This window comes from Psittacula echo (assembly GCF_963264785.1).
Source record: "Psittacula echo genome assembly, chromosome: 1".
Taxonomy (NCBI): domain Eukaryota; kingdom Metazoa; phylum Chordata; class Aves; order Psittaciformes; family Psittacidae; genus Psittacula; species Psittacula echo.
Genome location: NC_137735.1, coordinates 3,507,870 through 3,526,925, shown reverse-complemented (window position 1 = coordinate 3,526,925; position 19,056 = coordinate 3,507,870).

The following is a 19,056-nucleotide window of genomic DNA, read 5'->3' as shown; positions in this document are numbered from 1 at the left end:
TTAAGGAGAAAGGTTTACATGTTCAGAACATGATAAACCAGAGCAGCAATGTACCTGCCCTGAATGAGGGGCCGAATTCCTAGTGTAACAGGGCATTTCTGCTGCTTTCCATCAGTAGCAGACAAGACCCAGTCAATAGCAGGATTTGCTATCTTGGGTCTGCATGTGGGGTTCAGTGAGCTCCTGTCAATGCACTAAGATTAGAAGGCTTTTTTTTTGCAAGGTTAGGGGTTTTTTTGGTTTTTTTATTTCATATTGTCAAATAAACCCCAGAAAACCCCTGGACAACGATGAGAGAATGAGATATCATTTAGGCTAAGAAGTTTTCACTGATTACCTTCATTCCTTCAAAAAGGAAGAGGAGGAGGAGGAGGTAAGCATCCTCCAATGTTAGTTCCTGAAGAAGTTGCCATGGCAACAAAGTGCATCAAACTGATGTCAAACATCCTGTGAAATAACCTCACCAAGTTGTAAGCTGCGAGGATGAAGTCGGTGTTTCGTTTGTACCATCATTTATATACCTATGTGCCTGTGTGGGGTGGGTCTGTCACATTACCACCCATGGCACACAGGTGTCTTTCTGAACTGTCTTAGCTCTGCTGTAGAAATTCAGGGTACAAAGAGGAAGGAAGGACAAGGAGAGAAAAGGAAAACAGCATTCATATTTGGAAAAAGAAAAATAACACTGCATCTTTTTAGTACCAGGTGGACATTAGGTGAATTGGTCAGATCTCACCTTGATTATTTGCTGTACAGGTTTCAGTAGTGCAGATCCAGATTTTTATGTCAGTAGAACTGAGATCAGAATAAGCCTAATATATGTTAATAACTTCTTCTTTCATCTGTGTGCAAGTGTCAGTGCATGGACATCAATCAATCTGAAGAAACAGGGCTGGGGATGCTGTCTGAAGCAAAGTCATGGAACCACAGAATGTTTCAGGTTGGAAGGCACCTCTGGAGGGCATCCTGTCCATCACCCCTCCTCAGGTAGGGCCACCCAGAGCTGGTTGCCCAGGACCATATCCAGGCGACTTTTGAAGATCCCCAAGGATGGAGACTCCACAACCTGTGCCAGTCCTCAGTCACCCTCACACTCAAATGTGCTTCCTGATGTTCAGAGGGACCCTCTTGTGTCTCAGTTTGTGCTCATTGCCCCTTGTCCTGTCACTGGGCACCCCTGCAAAGAGCCTGGCTCTGTCTTCTTTGTACCCTCCCCTCAGGTATTCACGTACATTGATGAGACCCCCTGAGCCTTCTGCAGGCTGAGTAGTCCCAGCTCTCTCAGCCTTTCCTCATACAAGACATGCTTCAGTCCATCCATCAGCTTTGTTGTCATTCACTGAACTCTATCCAGTATGCCCATGTCTTTATTGAACTGGGGATCCCAGAATTGGACACAGAACTCCAAGCAGGATCGCCTTCCTCTACCTGTTGGCAATGCTTTGACTAATGTAGCCCATTATCCATTAGCACATTAATACACCATTGGCCTTCTTTGCCCAAGCGCACATTGCTTGATCATGATCTACTTGGTATCACCAGGACCCCAGATCCTTCTCTGCCAAGCTGCTTCCCAGCTCAGTGGTCCCCAGCATGTACGGGTGACTGGGTACAAGAGACCCCAGGAGCAGGAGACTTCAGTGAGGCAACAGAACAATGGACTTGTCTTCATCCCCTCATGTTTCCAGAGGAGAGACAAAAGCTGATGATGTGCTTTTGTGCTTGTAGACACAATGGGCCCAGTGAGCACCTCAGAGGACAAAACTGAGGCGTATAAATACTAGCATTAGCGTTTCTCCAGTTGCCAGAAGAAGCGTCCGGGCCTCCTGATGGGATCTTGAGGAATCAAGAGGAGAAACCATGATTTGCAGCAAAGCAAGCAGAAGAGAATGAGCCATCAACCCTGAAGGCTGGTGTGAATTTGGAAGCAGGCAGCAGCTTTAGCAACCAGCAGCTATTTTTCTGAATAAAATAAGAATGTTTTTCTCCCATTCGGCCTGCACTGACCTCTGTGTATCTTGCACTTTTTGACCTTCTGTTTCTGTCCTAACCAGGTATAGAGATGCAAGCACATGTGTCCATCTCTACACAGTCTTTCTAAATCCCCCCGATATTCTCTCTCCTTTTTCTGAGAGCATTCCTTTGATTCATTAATGCACACCCTTGGCTCCAATAAGCAGTGGTCTCAATACCACAAGAGTTATTCTGACATAACCTCTTGACTCACCTTTGCTGTGCGCCCAGACTTGTTCCTTCTTGTTCGTACATCCCCTTGCTGCCTTGTTGCCCTATCATCAAATCTCATAGTGTGGAGCTTGGTAAGCCTAACCAACTTCCTCAAGCTCATTGAGGTCCTTCTGGTCCCACCCATGTCCTTGCATGGACCAGTCCTCTTCCAAAAGCTTTTCCGACTTCCATTCCTTTCTTTGGCTATCAGACAATACCCCACCTCACCTCAAAACACACCCTACTAAAAGGTCTCTTGCGAAGGCCAGATACCCAAATTACACCACAAAGCCAAGTCAGAAAAACATAGATGGGTGATGTTTTAAATACATAATGATAAGGTCAGAAATTGCAGCTACTGTATATCTCAGCAGCCTCCTTGTTCCAGGTGACACTTTGGTTCTTTACACATCTGCAGGGGACATATGTATTTACACCTCCTTGATGACCTTAACAATCTATCAAATTTAGGGGCATAAGAGCTGAACTAAAATATTGTACAAAATTATTCAGATTTGTCTTTTATTGCTGAAATAGGATTTTGTTCTATACAAAACTGAATGGCTTTTTAAATTATTATTATCTTTTCTCCTTTATTTCATGTTTCAATCAATCAAACCTCACCACAGACAGCAATCCTGCAGAACAAAAATAAGGTTATTTTGGATTTCTTTTCAGGAGCACACCAATTTTGTGCAATCAAAGCTGTTTACAGGGAACACCTGATTTCAGTGAAGTGCCTGGGTTTTAAACAGAAAATTTGTGAGAAAGCAGGAAGAAAACTGTGATATTACACATCCCACCTTTGACACTTCCACAAGAAAAACTGATGTTTCCTCATATGGAACAAACTTTCTTGATCAAACAGCTGGTGTTTCATAAAAGTATCTCTTCTTAAAGGTTGAAACATGGATAAACAGAGATACCTTTCCTTCTTTCAGCAGCTGGCCTGTGATTTGCAAAGTCAATTTACAGCTTTGAATTATATGCAGAGAGTTGCACCAGTAAACCCCAAGCAGACCCATTTAACACCCACCTTTGCTAGCAACCTTACCCTAAAACGAAGATGAAATATCTTCACTATGTGATATTTTGTTCTTCAGTCCTAGACCTTTGGATTTAACAATGGTCTTGCTCACGAAAATGCAATGCTAATTCAACAGCAAAGCTGTGGGGTTAAGCATACAACACTCAAGAAGCACAAAGAAATGTTCTCTCATCCATGCATGGGGATCCCTAATGCTCTGTCACTGAGCGATGATGTTGTCACCCTGGTATCTGAACTCCCTTGTGCATGTCAGGCTTGGGTGGCAGGGCTGTATGAGCACCTCATCCCAGCTGATGGTCTGGAGCTCTTAAATAGATGAGAAGCTCAGGGGAGTTTTAACCTCCTGACGTGGTGTTTCAGTACGTAGAAGGGCAAGTTGTCATGTTCTCTTCCAGACATCTTCGAGGAGATATCATTATTATAAGCTGAAAATGAACGTTTTCCTGGAGCTTGGCTTTATGCTGGGGTTTTATTATCCACCTACCGAACTCCACATGAGTTAAAAAGAAGAGAGAGACCATTACACCTTCTTATGTTCAACATGAAGTCATTTTGGAAACATGGAGGAGCAAAGATTATCTCCTCTGTATGTAACTGCTGTGTTCTTACATCTACTAGAAAGTCTGGAATTCAGTGCCTGGAATTGCAGAGAGGATGGGTGGAGCTTTCATGTTTTGTTTATTTGGGGGGGAGGTTGTTGATCGTATTTTTTCCTCTTTGGAAACAAGCTGAAGTGATGAGCTATTATTTAGAGCTGGCCCTTTGCCATGCTGTGATTTCAGAACTTCAAACAGCCTGAGGGTTAAGCTCAGGAGAGAGTAAATCTTGTGCTTTTGCTCAAACAAATGAACACTAGTGCTGTTGTTTTTCTGGTTTCCAGAAGAAGAGAGGTGGAGGAGTGATGTGGTTGTGATTTAGTCCAGATTGCTCCATGGTTGCAGTAAAGTCAGCAAAATGACGTTTAAGTCAAGTCTCTCACTCCCTCTCCTGCCACAGTTCATATGCCACTGCTTGAGAAGCAGCACAGTGTCAAGGAACGAGATGGGTCTTCATGCGTTAGAGCTTTAAGAATGAATTTTCAAGTGATTCCAAAAGGAAAAAAACAGGAATTTTAAAACTCAAATGATGTCACGGGCTATTTTTGGATATTAAATCCACAAGCCAATTTGGTGAAGAGCCCATGAATGGCAGTAAGTTGGTCTAGGTGGAGTTTAAGTCCTTTGAACTTCATCCTCTCATTTTATCCAATGTTCCTCTCCAAGCTTGAACCTGGCAATGTCAGTAGTAATAACATATGGACAACTCTACTGCCTAGCAGTAATGTTTCTTTCCTTTCATTCTGGGATTTGATGAAATCAGACCACAGCAGAAACTCTCTATGTGGCTGATATATAGCACTTGCCACATCCAATGCAGGGGCTTTCCAAGTAAGAATATGTTAATTGCGTAGATGTGGAAACAGCAGTCTGTGATGAGGAGCATTACAAGTTCTACCACAGACACATCACGTCACATAGTGTCTGCCCTTCACCTCTTTTATAAACATTTAGGTGCAGATCTACTGCAGAAGGTTAAGCATACCTTAGCCCTCTGCTTTTTCTGGTATTCCTCCAGACATTCCTGCTCAGTTTCTGTGCATTCCCTCTGCTTCAGACCCAGGAAGACAGTTTTGTCACTCTTGCTTAACAGGACCCTAAGATTTGAGTGGCATCATGAAACGTAAATCCTACAGATCTTCAGCAAACTGATAGGATCCTGCAGAATAGATGAACAGGATTTGGGCTGAAACACAGCCTAGAAAGCACTGAGTGACCTAAAAAACTTGCATCATAAATGTATCCTAAAAGTACATGATCTTTTGTTAACTAGATATTGTACCTCCTTTCCCTAATTCTCCTAAGCACTTCCCTGGTGATCACAGATGGGAAGAGCAGTAGTGACCATGGATGGGAAGAGCTTTAGTTCCAGAAAATAGAAAGAGACATACTGATATATTTTAATCATAAAACTCTGATAATAAGATAATAACACCACACCTCGATTCCTGGAATGACATGTAAAATTGGCATTGCAAGGAGGTGGCATGCTAGGTAGAGTAATGCCAAAATTTCCTTGGGGTCTTCATTTGATGAATGTATTAAAGTAAACCTTATGGATACATAAAAAAGATCATCAACTGGACTAAAAATACTCTGTGAACAAAGAGCTGTAGGAAATAATGGGGTTTGGTGTTTCCCTTTGTTTATTCCGGGTGAAAACTGGAAGTCTTCCATTTGTTTGGATTAGTATTCATGTCAGTGAATGTAGAGAACTACTAGTCTTGACTTGCCGGTGGTTTCCAACTGCAATCCATGGACCTCTCTGATGGGTGTGGGGAAAGATCCCTACCTATTGTCAGTCAGCTGAAATCCGTAACACAGATGCCTCTAATTCCACTAATGCAATTTTACAGCTGCGTAAGCTGGAAGAGGTTGGAAATCACAAGGTCCAGATGCTCAGCTGGTGCAAGCTGATAGTACTCCATTTCAACGTCAGCAGACTTGGCTGTCTCTCCTTGGCTGTATCAGGAAAGATCTCATTATTTGCCGTCATGTAGTTCTTTGTACTCACAGCTATTCAACACAACATGTTTAATCAAGAAGCCACATCTGCCAGGCAGACAAGACCCTGCTGCACAGCTACAGTGCATCTAGGGTCAATGTTACCCAAGCAATGGTCAATAAATCAGGAGATCAAGTTGGCAAGCCTGATTCTTACAGTACAAGTGAAGTCCGTAGCTTTCTGTACATTTCAATGTTCATATATCCAAAAGGCTGAATATAAAATGTGTGTCACAGAGCCAAATGCTTTGCCTTATTTGTTGGACAAAAAGTGTGTGATTGAAAGAGTTGGAAGCTGGAAGGTCTTTGAGGATTTCTCCCTTAGGCTACCTTGAAGCACAGACTAAACAAGTGAACAACCTTGTTCTGAACTAGTCAGACCATAATACCTCTGATTCTGCCACAGGGGCTTCTACAATGGAAAAAGGTATTTTACTGAATTATTTTTTTAGTAGAACTTTATTATTCCCTGGAATTCTCTCTGGTGAAGAAAATCCCTTTTTGGGGATATTCTACAGAGCCCTCTGTAGGCAGTTGATGAATGCAGATAGTGGGTTCCATGTTGTTTGTGAAGTTGTTACTCACAAAGGGGAATTTTGGAGCATCATAGTCTGACTCATCTGCCCTGAATCACCACCTGCAGCCCTTTAACTCCCCTCCAGCAGCCAAATTTAGTCTCTTAATGATGAACCTAGTACAAAGCAGCCCACAGGTATCAGGATGGCACAAAACTAAAGATGATCTCCAGCCCTGTGTGTGATGGCCTCAACCTCTAAAATACAAAGCAAGACAAAAGAAAAATGGTCAAAGCACAAGTTGCAGAGGAAAGATGAGGTTGCACTCCAAGTGGGTTGTGAATTGGCTGAACAATGCTCACATTACCAACCTTACACTGGGTGAGGCCAAAGCTAGTGGATCAGTTCCTGCACTGACATCCAGCTTACTTCCACATGCATCATCCCAGTACTAAGTGACACTCAAAGCCCCTTTCTCACATCCTTTGTGGTTTATGGGCAGGGCCACTTACCTCCAAAAAGGTCTCCTTGCACTGCAAACAATACTGAAGTCTTCTTGGCTGTACTTCCAGCCTTGCTGGAAGATTTGCTGTGCAGAAAGCTCAAGGAACAGTCATCGTGGGGAGGAAATGGCTTGAACAGAGTACAATGTCAAATCAAGCAGCACATGGTTGTGTTTGGAGAAGAGACCGAGTAAACACCAGTCCTCCAACCTGATTCACTAGGGACCCTGGGACCCATCCAAACTATTAACTGCCCCTAAGAAGATGCAAAAATGACATAGGAGCTTTGGGACCTAATTAAACTGTAAGGGCTGTGAAGCACTGGAACAGGCTGCCCGGGGAAGTGGTGGAATCACCATTCCTATGGGTATTTCAAAGATGCGTAGATATGGCACTGAGGGATATGGGTTAGTGTTGGACTTGGCAGTGCTGGGTTAACAGTTGAACTTGATGATCTTAAGGGTCTTTTCCAGCTGAAATGATTCTATGATCCTATTATCTGACAGAGCATCACAACACAGTGATGTGCACTAATGCTCCTGAATGTTCAATCAAATACTCAGAGCCTGCTTGGTGCTGGTTCCTCTGAAAGCAGACTGTCATATTTGTAACCAGACAGAGCAGAAAACACCATGCCAGAAAAAAAACTAACTCTAGATTGCAATTCCTTTTATATAGAAAGCTTTGGTCCATGCTCAATAAAAGCTACAATTTGTGAGTAGGCAAAGTGTTGGTTAAAGCTGATTCTGTTTTGGTTTTGGCTTAACAAGGAACATAAAGGAGAAGAGAACCAGAAGAGCAGATAGAAAAGAAAGGCAGGTTGAGCATCTCTGTGTCGAGGAAGGGAAGGAGCTACTGAAAGCTCTTCATGGGAGCAGGAAAAGGAAAGCTCCGTGTCTCCCCCTTTCTACCACAAAAAAACCCTGAGTCACCCAGCCTAGTACCATCACTGTGAGGAGTTTTGCTCTGCTTTAAGGGGAAACTGGGAGAATCCATATCAAGATCTCATCCCACAAGCCTCTAGAAAAGTTTGGCAGGAAGGACTTTCCTCACAGTTTACTTGGACAGGAGGGAGCAGGGAAGCCTGGATGTGCAGCAGCAAATCAGCAGAACAAGCAGGATCATTTCCTCCCTGACTAATGCACCACGTCCTAGTGAGCTCATTTTATAAAGCTGAGCTTCTCTTGTCAGGGTGGGAAAACCCATCCCTAGCAGGGAACAGTTGTACCAACCAAATATGAGAGGAATAATCTCGGTCTTTGGTATTCATTCCAAGCTGGTGTTCGCATATTAACACTGAAATCTTCACTGAGCTTTAAGTATTTCTAATCAAGCTAGACTCTGTGTTAAGTCTACCTTGCCAGATCCTTATGTAAGAGCAGGGTTTGCACGCCCTGATGTAGGCCAGATGTTTTCTGCAGTGCATAAAAGAACACTTCTCCATCTACGAAAGAACATATTTTGTCTACATCTGTTGAAAAGATTAATGAGTCGTCTTGAACTTGGTTTACTGCAACCCGGATTTGCAAATTACAAACATCCCTTTTTTCCCAAATATGTAACAAATTAAAAAAACCAACAAACAAACAAACAAAGCCAACTTTTCAGTTTTTAGAAGTAGCAAAACTAACCAGCACAAAAGAGAAAACCTGGCTGAAAATGAGATTTAACCTCAAAAGGGAGCTTCATTACAGTTAAAAGTGTTATTCCAAGGCTCTCCGGCTTTATCTGTATTTGATGTTTTCAACATTGCCATTTAAAAAAATGCAGAATTAGGGCAGGGCTACAAAACACTGCTCCAGCTGGGAATACAGTGGGAAAACTTGCATATCAGTTTGCTTTTCCAGGCATGCTACTCAACCATGCAGCCAGGGCATCAGTCACCCGTGCTTGGATTTCAGCACTTCTTTCACTTCAACTCTTTGTCACTGAACTCTTCCTGGCAAATAGGAGTGTTTCTGCTGGGCTTGCTGATGTCCCAGACCTGACTCAACCTTTAAGGGCATTGCCCTGTGCTGTTAAATTGTCCTCAAGTTCCTCTTTGCAGTGACTCCCAGTAGTTGGATGGAGTGAGCAGGAGCTATTGGGGAGGAGCAGATGCTGTTTATTTAGATTTTCACATGATTTGTCATCTTTGGACCATGAAACCCATTTAACTGTGCAGTCTCTGTCTTCATTCATTCTGCCTATTCTCTTGAGCTGTTCTAACTGGAAAGAAGTTGCAAAGTGTCTTTATCAAGGATTAAATTCTCTCTTTGTTTTCAAAAGGTTAAGGGGTTATAGCCAAGGCAGGGAGCAAGCAGGCAGTGCAGAAACCTCACATCCTTCCGTGTGGACACAGAGGGAGGCAAAAGCTTCTGAAGTCCAAGTTAGTGCAGAAAGATCTAGCGAGAATCAGCAATAACTTCAGGAAGACAGACCAGAAGCTGAAGACAGGTTAGGAACAGTGAGGCTATTTAGGAACTTGCTGTGATTTTACGACCAAATCAGACAGAATCTGTCTTTCCTTTTGCTATATCTGCCTGGCTGAGCCTTTTCAGGGCTTTTTTTCATGCTCTTGTAAGAAAGCACCTGTTAGTTCACAGGGGTGATGTAGCCATCCAGAGGATACTGGCACAACCACGTTCTGTACTGAGGTGGAGGAGGAAGACCCTCCATGTCTTCATCTGTCAGGCCAACACATCCCACCAAGCAGAAGACAGAAAGCATAGAAAGGGAACCTTATTTCTCCTTCAACAGCAAATCCATGCCTCCCTGCTGTGAGTATTTTGTCAAAGCTAGCAGTTCCTACAGTTTGATTTAATGTGAGAGGCTGTATCAGATCTCAAAGTAAAGCACAATAACCTCAGCGTAGCGCCAGTAAAGAAAGCAGCACCAAAGCACTGTTGCACTGACAGAAAACAAGTGTAATAGCAGGTGCTTTCTGTTGAAATAGGTTCTGTTTGTTGCAATTTGACACTTTGAGACCTTACAAATCCTTATTCTCCACATTTCCAGTATTGCATTCAGTTTAGTTTCTATTAATAAGATAAAAGACAGCCATTGACTTGAGTCAGCTGGGAGTAGAGCCTAAATGCATGTCTCAAATCCTCAAGCATGCTGCTAAGTGCTGAGATGAAGCTGGGCAGCCCTAGAAAATAAGGATTATTAGAAAATAAGAAGGAGGATTTGGGGGTTCTTAGGTCTGTTCCAGACTCAGCAGGTGAGTCTGAGTCAGAATCATCAGTTTGCATGGTGCAAGTTAGTAACCCTCAGATCACTTTAGCATCCATGAAAAGCTATATAGACATAGTAGAGGGTGATGCATCTTCTCCTAAACTTGGTTATCTCCAGTCTGTGGGAAGAATTTTCCCTCGCAGGCACCTTTTTCACTCTAATGGAAGATCACAGTGACTGGCTTAGAGCATTTAAGTTTCTAAGAGTTAAGTGAGATGAATACCCCCGTGTAAACTCTCCTTGGCGCCGTATCTGTAAAATGAGAATAATGATTCTGTGCAACTCAGGGAAGCTTCAGCAGGGAACGGTTGAAGACAAAAAGAAAGCTTCATGGGAAAATGGGAAATTCTTGATGATGATGTATGTCACTCCAGCTTTCAGCCAGATCAATCTTTGCTCACGAGATTTGATCTCATCAGTGTATTTGCAAAGCAATATAGCCAGGTCTGCAGTGAGCAGGAGTGCTTGGCCAGAAGAGCAGGACTGCTGTGGTGCATCGTTCAGAGCCAGCTTGGAGGGACAGAATCTTGTTGTCAAAGGAATGGTGGGAGGTGGTGGGGAACTTGCAGAGCAGCTCTTCTGCAGCCAGTCCCACCTCTGCTGCCACTGCTCCTTAGGGCCTGTCTTAAGGGGAGTCTTCAAATCCTCTTTTAGTCATGACCCTGATTTAGAAGATCACCTAGCACTGAGTTTGTGCTTGTTGGTACATCATTCTTCCAATCTTGAACTAGTAGAGGACAACCCATAACAGCCCACTGGTCTGCTCACCCATTCCCATTGCTGCCAGGGCTTTCTGCCCCTCATCTAGCACCCAGTGCCTTTACCGTAGTACTTTCTCCAGGAAGTGGAGCAGAGTGTGGAGCTGGCAGGACCTGCTGAAGGTCAATTGAGTTGCAGTGGGACAAGGAGACAGCCCTGTTCTTGGCCAGACATGCCTTGCTTCAGCTGCCTTCTGCCCACAGCAACCTTCAGCAAGGTGACTTCACTGACATGGTCCCTGGGAGGATGCAGCTGCAAGTTTTCTGACATTGGAACTGTTGTTGTTTACGTCGTCGCCAATGCAGAGAGGCAGGAATGGTGTGGATGAAGCCCAAGGGAAACCCTCTGCTAACATCCTAGCCTGGAATGACGGGAAGGTCAGAGTTAGTTTCCCTGCATCTGCCAGAGTCCCCCCTCCCTTTCCCATCCTTCCCCCTGCTCTGTGGTCAGACAAACCACCCATGCCAAAGGCAAGTTAACCCTAGGGTTCATCACAGTGTTTCTGAAGAACAAATCTGCTGCTGCAAGAAGCCAGATTGCACAAACAGGCAGATGTTTGCAAGCAAAGGTCCCAAAGAAGACTAAAATCCCAAGACACATTCTTGTCGTAGCTTGCATCTCAACCACTGTCAGGATGCTTAGATTGCTCACTGGAGACAAAATATATAGAAATCACCAGTGGAGACAAAAAGAGGTGGAAATTTCCAAATGATGCCTTCATTCATGATGACAGATGAGGTTTGTTTATGGAAAACCACAAAGGAATGATTCTTGTTGGTCAAGAGTGCAATAGCTCTCTGAAAACCCACCAGAGACTGAGACCTCAATATTTGTAGATGCCATGAAAGTCTGCCCCTAATCTGGGAATAGGTAGACAAAACATTGTCATCCAGAAGAGAAAAGTACCTTGCTGCACTCCTACGTCTGATAGGTGACAGGCAGTGGGGACAACCCACCTCTGCTGTCCAAGAGGATGACAGCCAATTGTGTCCCTTTTAGAAGATCTGCTTTACTTTCATCATGTATCCCTGTTCAAGACAACACCTCAGCTTTTCTTTGCTCAAAGGGAGTTCTAGGACACATTTCAAAGCATTTATACTGAGCTGAACCATTTCTTCCTTCCCAAAGACATTTATCTGTCAATAAATCTCTGCAACCCAGCAGGCTGAAACACCTTTCAAGTCTCCAAGGTTTACCTGCAGATTGGGCTTTGCAGCATGTCCTGACATCCACGAAACAAAAACTGGAATAAGTAGCTAAGTGCTTCTCCTAAAGATCTGTAAGATGCTTATAAAGCTCTCCTCACTCATTATCTATAAAAGCAGGATAGACATAGATCCTACAGCTAGGCAGTTGAAGGTTTACCAGGGCGCTACATTCATCCCTCACCTTCTCATGGGAAATCATTCAGGTTTGTGCATGCAACTAATACACAAGCATCTTCACAACCTAGCACATGCTGTAAAACTAGCACTTGTTATTCACACATACACATTTGCAGTATTCTTACATGACTTCCCTCAGTTTCTCAATCTAATGAGACAAATAGAGTTGATTTTCTCATCAGCTGCACGGGCTATCTGTGGAGAAGTGCAGTAGTGTCATACAGATGTAGACTCATGGACCTCTCATAGCAGAGGATGCAGTTTCCCAGCATGAGCAGGAAAATATAACTGAACAGTCCTCTTTTGGCCCTTCATTTCCCCATGTGCATTTGGGATGCAGGCCCTTATTTGGGGCTGGTTTTAAGTTTTGGAGCTCCCTGGCTCTAAATAGTGCCATCTTAGCTAGCATTTCTCATGCTGAAGGCTGTGAGTATTGAGAACTCCTGAACTCAACACAGTTGCTTTTAATTCTTGTGTTCTGTGACAATCTCAATCTATCCCCACAGAAAAAGGGATTAGAGGTGTTAAAGTTAGAAATTATCCTCTCCATACTTGCAGGTGCTACAAAACCTTCTCCTGCAGAAGTTTCTCCTCCTTCACTTCCATCCTTTCCGCAGGACATGCAGCTTCTCTGCATTTCTGTTTTGCACCTGATGCTCCCATCCCTCCAGAACGGCAAAAGCTTTCCCATGGCTTCAGGCAAAAGAAATTGCAAACATATTTTATTCAGCCTCTGAGGGGACTGGCAAAAAAATTGTATCCAGCAAAGATGGCTTCATAAACAGGGTCAGAGAACAGTTGTACCCGATAAGCTGCCCTTGGCGTAACTATTTATTTCAGCACATACGAGCCTGCGACTCCAGTTATGTAGTCATTGCGCAAAGGGCTGCGTGAGACCTTGGTGACTCACGCTCAGTCCTTTCAATCACCCCATGAGCTATTCTCTTGATACCATTGCCTAAATAAAACTAGTTTTCATTTCACTGCATAGAAAGCAATACATTAATGTCACTAGACCACACTTTGGCTGAGGAAGCAGCTCCTTTAGCCTTTTGGAAGGACTGCAGTCCTCTGCCTGTCTATCTACCTGTTGTCTTTCCAAACAAGCTGGGCATAGGCAACCCAGCCAAGCAACCAAGTGTCCAGTTACTGGGGCGAGACTGCCTGGAGCCTTGCATAAAGTATGCTTGGGAGGAGTCTAAAGCTTGAAACCAAAGCTTGTTAGGGAATAAAAAGGCTCCTATTTTGGGTGCTCTTGCTGAACATTCCACTTGAAGGAATTTCCTTCTTTTAAGAAGGAATGTAAAATGGTCAAACACCATCAAACTGACAATTGTGTATTTTGATTTTGCATGTGGTTTATTTATAACCATAAATCTGCATGGCAGATCAGGTGATGGGGAACGTCCTAAGGATAACTCTTAACCATATCATCCTTGTGCATTTTCTTGCTTATGAAAGGAAGGTTTCACATCCTTGATAGGCAGGGAAGGAGTTTTCATCTCTTATATTCAGTATGCATTATAAGAACTTCCTTATAGGTTTTCAAATATAAAAGGGAAGGGAAGGAAAAGGGAAGGGAAAGGGAAGAGAAAGGGAAAGGGAAGGGAGAAGGGGAGGGGAGGGGAGGGGAGGGGAGGGGAGAGGAGGGGAGAGGAGAGGAGAGGAGAGGAGAGGAGAGGAGAGGAGAGGAGAGGAGAGGAGAGGAGAGGAGAGGAGAGGAGAGGAGAGGAGAGGAGAGGAGAGGAGAGGAGGAAAGGGAAAGGAAAGATTAAAACAAGAGGAAAATATTTCCAAGTCTCCAGAACGAAGCAGCTCCTAGTTCTGCAGGTCATCATCTTCCTGGAATCATCACTCTTTTGTGAAATGCTAAACTGTGTGTGGCTGAGATTTCTCACAGCAGCCTTCAGCAGCATCACACCAGAGTAGCTGAGTAACCACAAGACCTTTGCAAAGCCCTTGCGATTTATTTCACCTTTTGTAATAAATAAAGCAAAACTAGTCTGAAAATCTACTGCCCCAAACAAGTCAGGTTTACACTTTCCCCAGTGTTGTATAGAAGAAACCTGGCTGGCATAGGCTGAAGATGTGTGAGGAAACATATTAAAAATTGAAGTTGAGTCAATCATAGGCTGTGTCCTGGTTCCATTTACTCTGTTAGTGGAGATGCAGCAATAGGGTGATGTGAGTTTCTGATTTTCTCTGTGCACACTTAAAAAACGGGCTCTTTTTGTCATCAAACTGACTTGCAGAGGCAGATTCGGTTACAAACTGCAATCTGACTGAGCACAGATAGTTTGCTTAATCCTCTGCCTTCCCAGTTCACACCAAAATGAAGGCAACTTATCTTCTTTCCTTTGCCTCCGGATGTCTCAGGCTTTTAACGCCTCGATGCAGTGTGCATCATGTGATGACATTCCTCAGATCATCAGGCAATTCTCTCTGACCATAATGGTCTGATCATCTCCTTTTTTCACCCTTTCTTGGTTGTCTGGCTTCAGAGGGGTGAGGAGTGCTAATTTCCCCCATGTCAGTGCTGTGCTAAACACAAGTGTCCCAATCTGACCATGCATTACTGCAACATCATGAACAACAGCATCGCAGTAGCAGATGCTGAGGTATGAAACTCAAAAGGTTTCCTGCTGCACTGGAAGAAGAGGTATGGAAACATTGCAGAGCATGACAAAGCAATACAAGCAGTACCAGTCAGAAGTACAATGTCCTGCCAAATATCCCCTATGCTACAGAAGTCAGGTTCAGGTTTATGGTACCTTTTCATTAACAGTATCCCATGGGAATCCTTCCACGTGTCTGGAATGGATATAATCAACTTTTCTTCCTTGGTGATGGGTAAAACCTCCCACCTTTGCCTGTCTTTGCCTTTCTCATCCCCTTCCCACAGCCTCTTTCCTCCTTATGTTTGTATTAGCCTTTGCTGAGACTTTCAGCCACATCAGTCACCAAGTGCTGACAATCTTTGTGTAATCACCTTTTTTACTTCTTTTGCTTGGCTGTTGCATGTCCTCACTCCTTTTTTCCCATGTGGAGGCAAAGAAGCCTTTGCTCCTTGTATGTTGTCCTGCAGGGTCTGATTCCCCTGACACTTCATGCTACTCAACCCAGGATCCTATGTCATTTGGTGGACCTGTAGGTTTACTATAGGAGAGGCTCAGAAAACCACAAAACCTTTCCTTGCATATCCATGATGTAAAAACAAAGTGTTAACCTTTTTTTACGGCTCCATGAGGCTGTGAAGAGCTACACTTGCCCACCTCAACAGGCAGGGAGAACTTTTCTGTATCTGTTTATAACTAACAATTCAATGTCGCTACTTAATGTGTTTAAAATTGCACCTTTTTTTTCCCTCACAGAAGAAAACACCAAATGATCAGATTCCGTTCTGCTTCCTACTTGGAACAGGAAATTACTCCTTAAATAGCCTCCTCCAAGCAACCGTGGCTGAAAATAAAAGGCACACTCCCTAAGGGTCTATCCCATGTGGAGAAATGAAACTCCACGCTGGAATACCTGTCCTGTTTCAACAGTATTCAGGGAACAGGCTGAAGTCTGGCAACCACACAAGGTTAGCAAGCACTTGCAGAGGCAGAGGAGAGGTAAAACAGGGAATTTTGCTTTGGGAATCCAGTGCTAATGCCTCCCTGATGGAGCCAGATGGGTTGGTGATCACCCAAGCAGCTTCACAGCCACTGTCCTGTGCTGTGTGTAGATATCCAAGGTTTTGGCTTTGTTTCCCATGTGCATACCTCCCCTAAACTGCTTAACAACCTGATGAACAGGGGTACTCATTCTGCAAATACTCATGGCTGTCCATATCTACGTGCCAGAGGGTGAAGGCTCTCCATAATCATGGATGGACTCAATGCTGGTGTCACAGAAAGAGACCCTCACTTTCTCAAAGTTGTTTCAGGAATGCTCTGTGGTCCAGCGAGTCCTTTCTGTTGCAGAAGAACTGCTCTTAATATACTCACAATGCACCCATTGGTGCTCAGATAGCGGCATTCCAAATCAGAGCCCAGTCCAAGGCTGGGCACAAAACAGTAAATTCCACCAGCAGGATCTTGGGTCATTCCTGACTGAGCAGACCTCACACAGCAATAGGCTTCCAACACTGCTTTTCCATTATTTTAATTTTCTTGTGAAGATCAAGTTCTGCAAAATTCACTGATGACATGGAAATAAATAAAGTAGCAAAACATCACTAAAATACCCAAACTGTAAAATGACCAAAAGAATGTAACGCAGACAACACAGAGAAGATTCAGCATGGGTAAAACAGAGAAACAGGAAACCAATGCAGACAAGAGCCGTCTAGTTCCCCATCAATTTATGGCTGTAGAGATTTGAGATTTAGCACATTTTCATCCCCAAGGCACAACACTGACTTCTAACACACAGCTTTTGCAGATTCTTACCTATGGAGCCAAACATGCAATGCACCAAGGGTTCCTCCATAGGCAGTCGGTTTGTAACTGCTGTCATCAGAAATCACAGAACCTCACTGATCTACACCCAAGAGATTATCTTATTTTTTCCTATGTGAGCTGCCATTTGGGAATGCTTTCACACTGTTAGAACTTGTTTATTACCATGCTGCACTGTCATCTGTTCAACCTCCAGGTCCTGAATAACTCAGCTTACAAAAAAACCTGGAATAAACTGGTGATAACTCAGTGTATGGGATGCGGCACTGACAAGTGTGATGCTCTTTCAAATTTCATTGACTTTTTTGGTTAGATTTGTTGAATCCCAGGCACTGTTTGTGAAAGGAGAGAGTTCAAGAAACATCCATCAAAGTGATTAGGCTTCCATCTTAAGAAACAAGAGATTTATATAATAATATACTTCACAATGTAAAAAGTGAATCAAATAACAATGTGCTGTAACTATGACAGGACCAATACATATATGGTGTTGGCGTGAAATGTATGTGGGTACAAAACACAAGCGAAAATAAAATAGATACTTCAAAGGTATTTCTAAGGATACTTGCAGGTAATTCATAAACCAAGGCAGAAAACCCTGCTTTCGTGGATTTTTGGAGCTTACTGTGTCAGAAGGAAGTTGTGTTGTGGATAGGAGGATAAGCAGGTGGAAAGTTCTGCAGGTAAGTTTTTCATCCATCACAGGGTGTGCGTTGTTGTTGGACACAGATGGATTGTGGCAGCTTGCATTCTCACCCACCCTCATGTCTCATATAGACTAGAAGATAAAGAATATGCAGGCACTAGCATGCCTTCAACAGAATTCACATTGCCTTGCAGCATTGTTATAAATCCTCACTCCTGGAGTGCTATCTATGGTGCAGATACCACCCTGGACACAGTCAGCTCCTCTGCATGCAATAATCAGGCATGCTGTAATCTCCATTTCTCTCTCTGGAGCCACCATAAAAGCAAAGAACTATTGCCAGCCAACTTCTACAGTCTATATTAAAACAAAACATCATCCCTCTCCAGGAATTGGGGACCCTCAGCATTGCTTCATGAGGTTTTGGACCCATTCCTCCTTATCACTTGTTGGGTACCACTGTGTGTAGCCTGAGTGTCCAGTTCAGAGGAGTATCTCTGCTACCTAGCTCTCAGCCACATACTCCAGTTGCTGGCTGGGTCATCGCTCACAGGAGCTGTACGTGCTGGGGCCAGCTGGGAGAGTGAGTGTTGCTGGGCAGAAGACTGGTTTCATGGGAAGGCCATTCTTCACATCCTCTCTCATTTGCGATGTCCCCGTGATTAGGGTGAGTTTTCTGACCGGCCTCGGAAGGGTGGAGGGGAAACCAGAGCTATTCCTTATCCCCATGGGAAAGCCACTGCAGGTATTAGAGTTAGTCTGGACTTTGCCTTTAAATCCAGATGGCTTTAGGATTTAATTACTAAGTTGTTGTTGGTTTGGTTGGGATTTTTTTCCTCCATTTGAAAACCAAATCTGCACTAATACAAGGAATACATAAAGCGTTTGATTTATACAGTTGTGGGATATTATCAGCAGCACAAATGGAAAGTGATGACCAGGAAAACACTTCAAACAAAAAGCAAAGCAAGCAGTGATGAAGCTTTCTTTGCACAAAGAATTACTGCTGCCACTATCAGGATTACACTCAGAAAAGAAAGGTTCATTGCAGCCCCTGTTTTAATAAAGGATTACAACAGGAACACGTCTGGTTCAGGCAAAGGGAAGCAACAAATGAAAGATGTCTTTCAGCAGGCAGAAGTGACACTACTGTGATTAGGTGTACTGTTTGGGAAATGCCAGGTTGTATACAAGCTTAATTCCAACTCTAGGTTGCACCAACTCCTAATGATCACACAAACAACACTCTGTGTAAAAAAAATCTGTCCAGTTTTAGTAGGAAATTACTTTTTAATTTATTTTGGAACATTTGGAAATTGAATCCAAGACCTCCATTTGAACATCTCTTATGAATATTATCCCCTATACGCAAGGATCTCTGGTGGCCCTTTGCTTTCCAAAATAGTTCTCTTTTTCTTTGCCTCCACCTACCAAAAGAGAAGACTTTCTGCCCTTGAGGCTGTAGGACATCGTGTGAAATGCAGTCTGGTTGTGAGAAAACATCAAGTAGTTGCAACATGATGTACCTGAATAATAACCCCTGGGAGGTTTGGGTGGACACAGAAGAGTGTGGAACTTAAACCTGAGAAGAAACTTCTTCTCAGTAAGGGTGATGGAACACTGGAGCAGGCTGCCCAGGGAGGTTGTGGAGTCTCCTTCTCTGGAGACATTCAAAACCCGCCTGGACACATTCCTGTGTAACCTTATCTAGGTGTT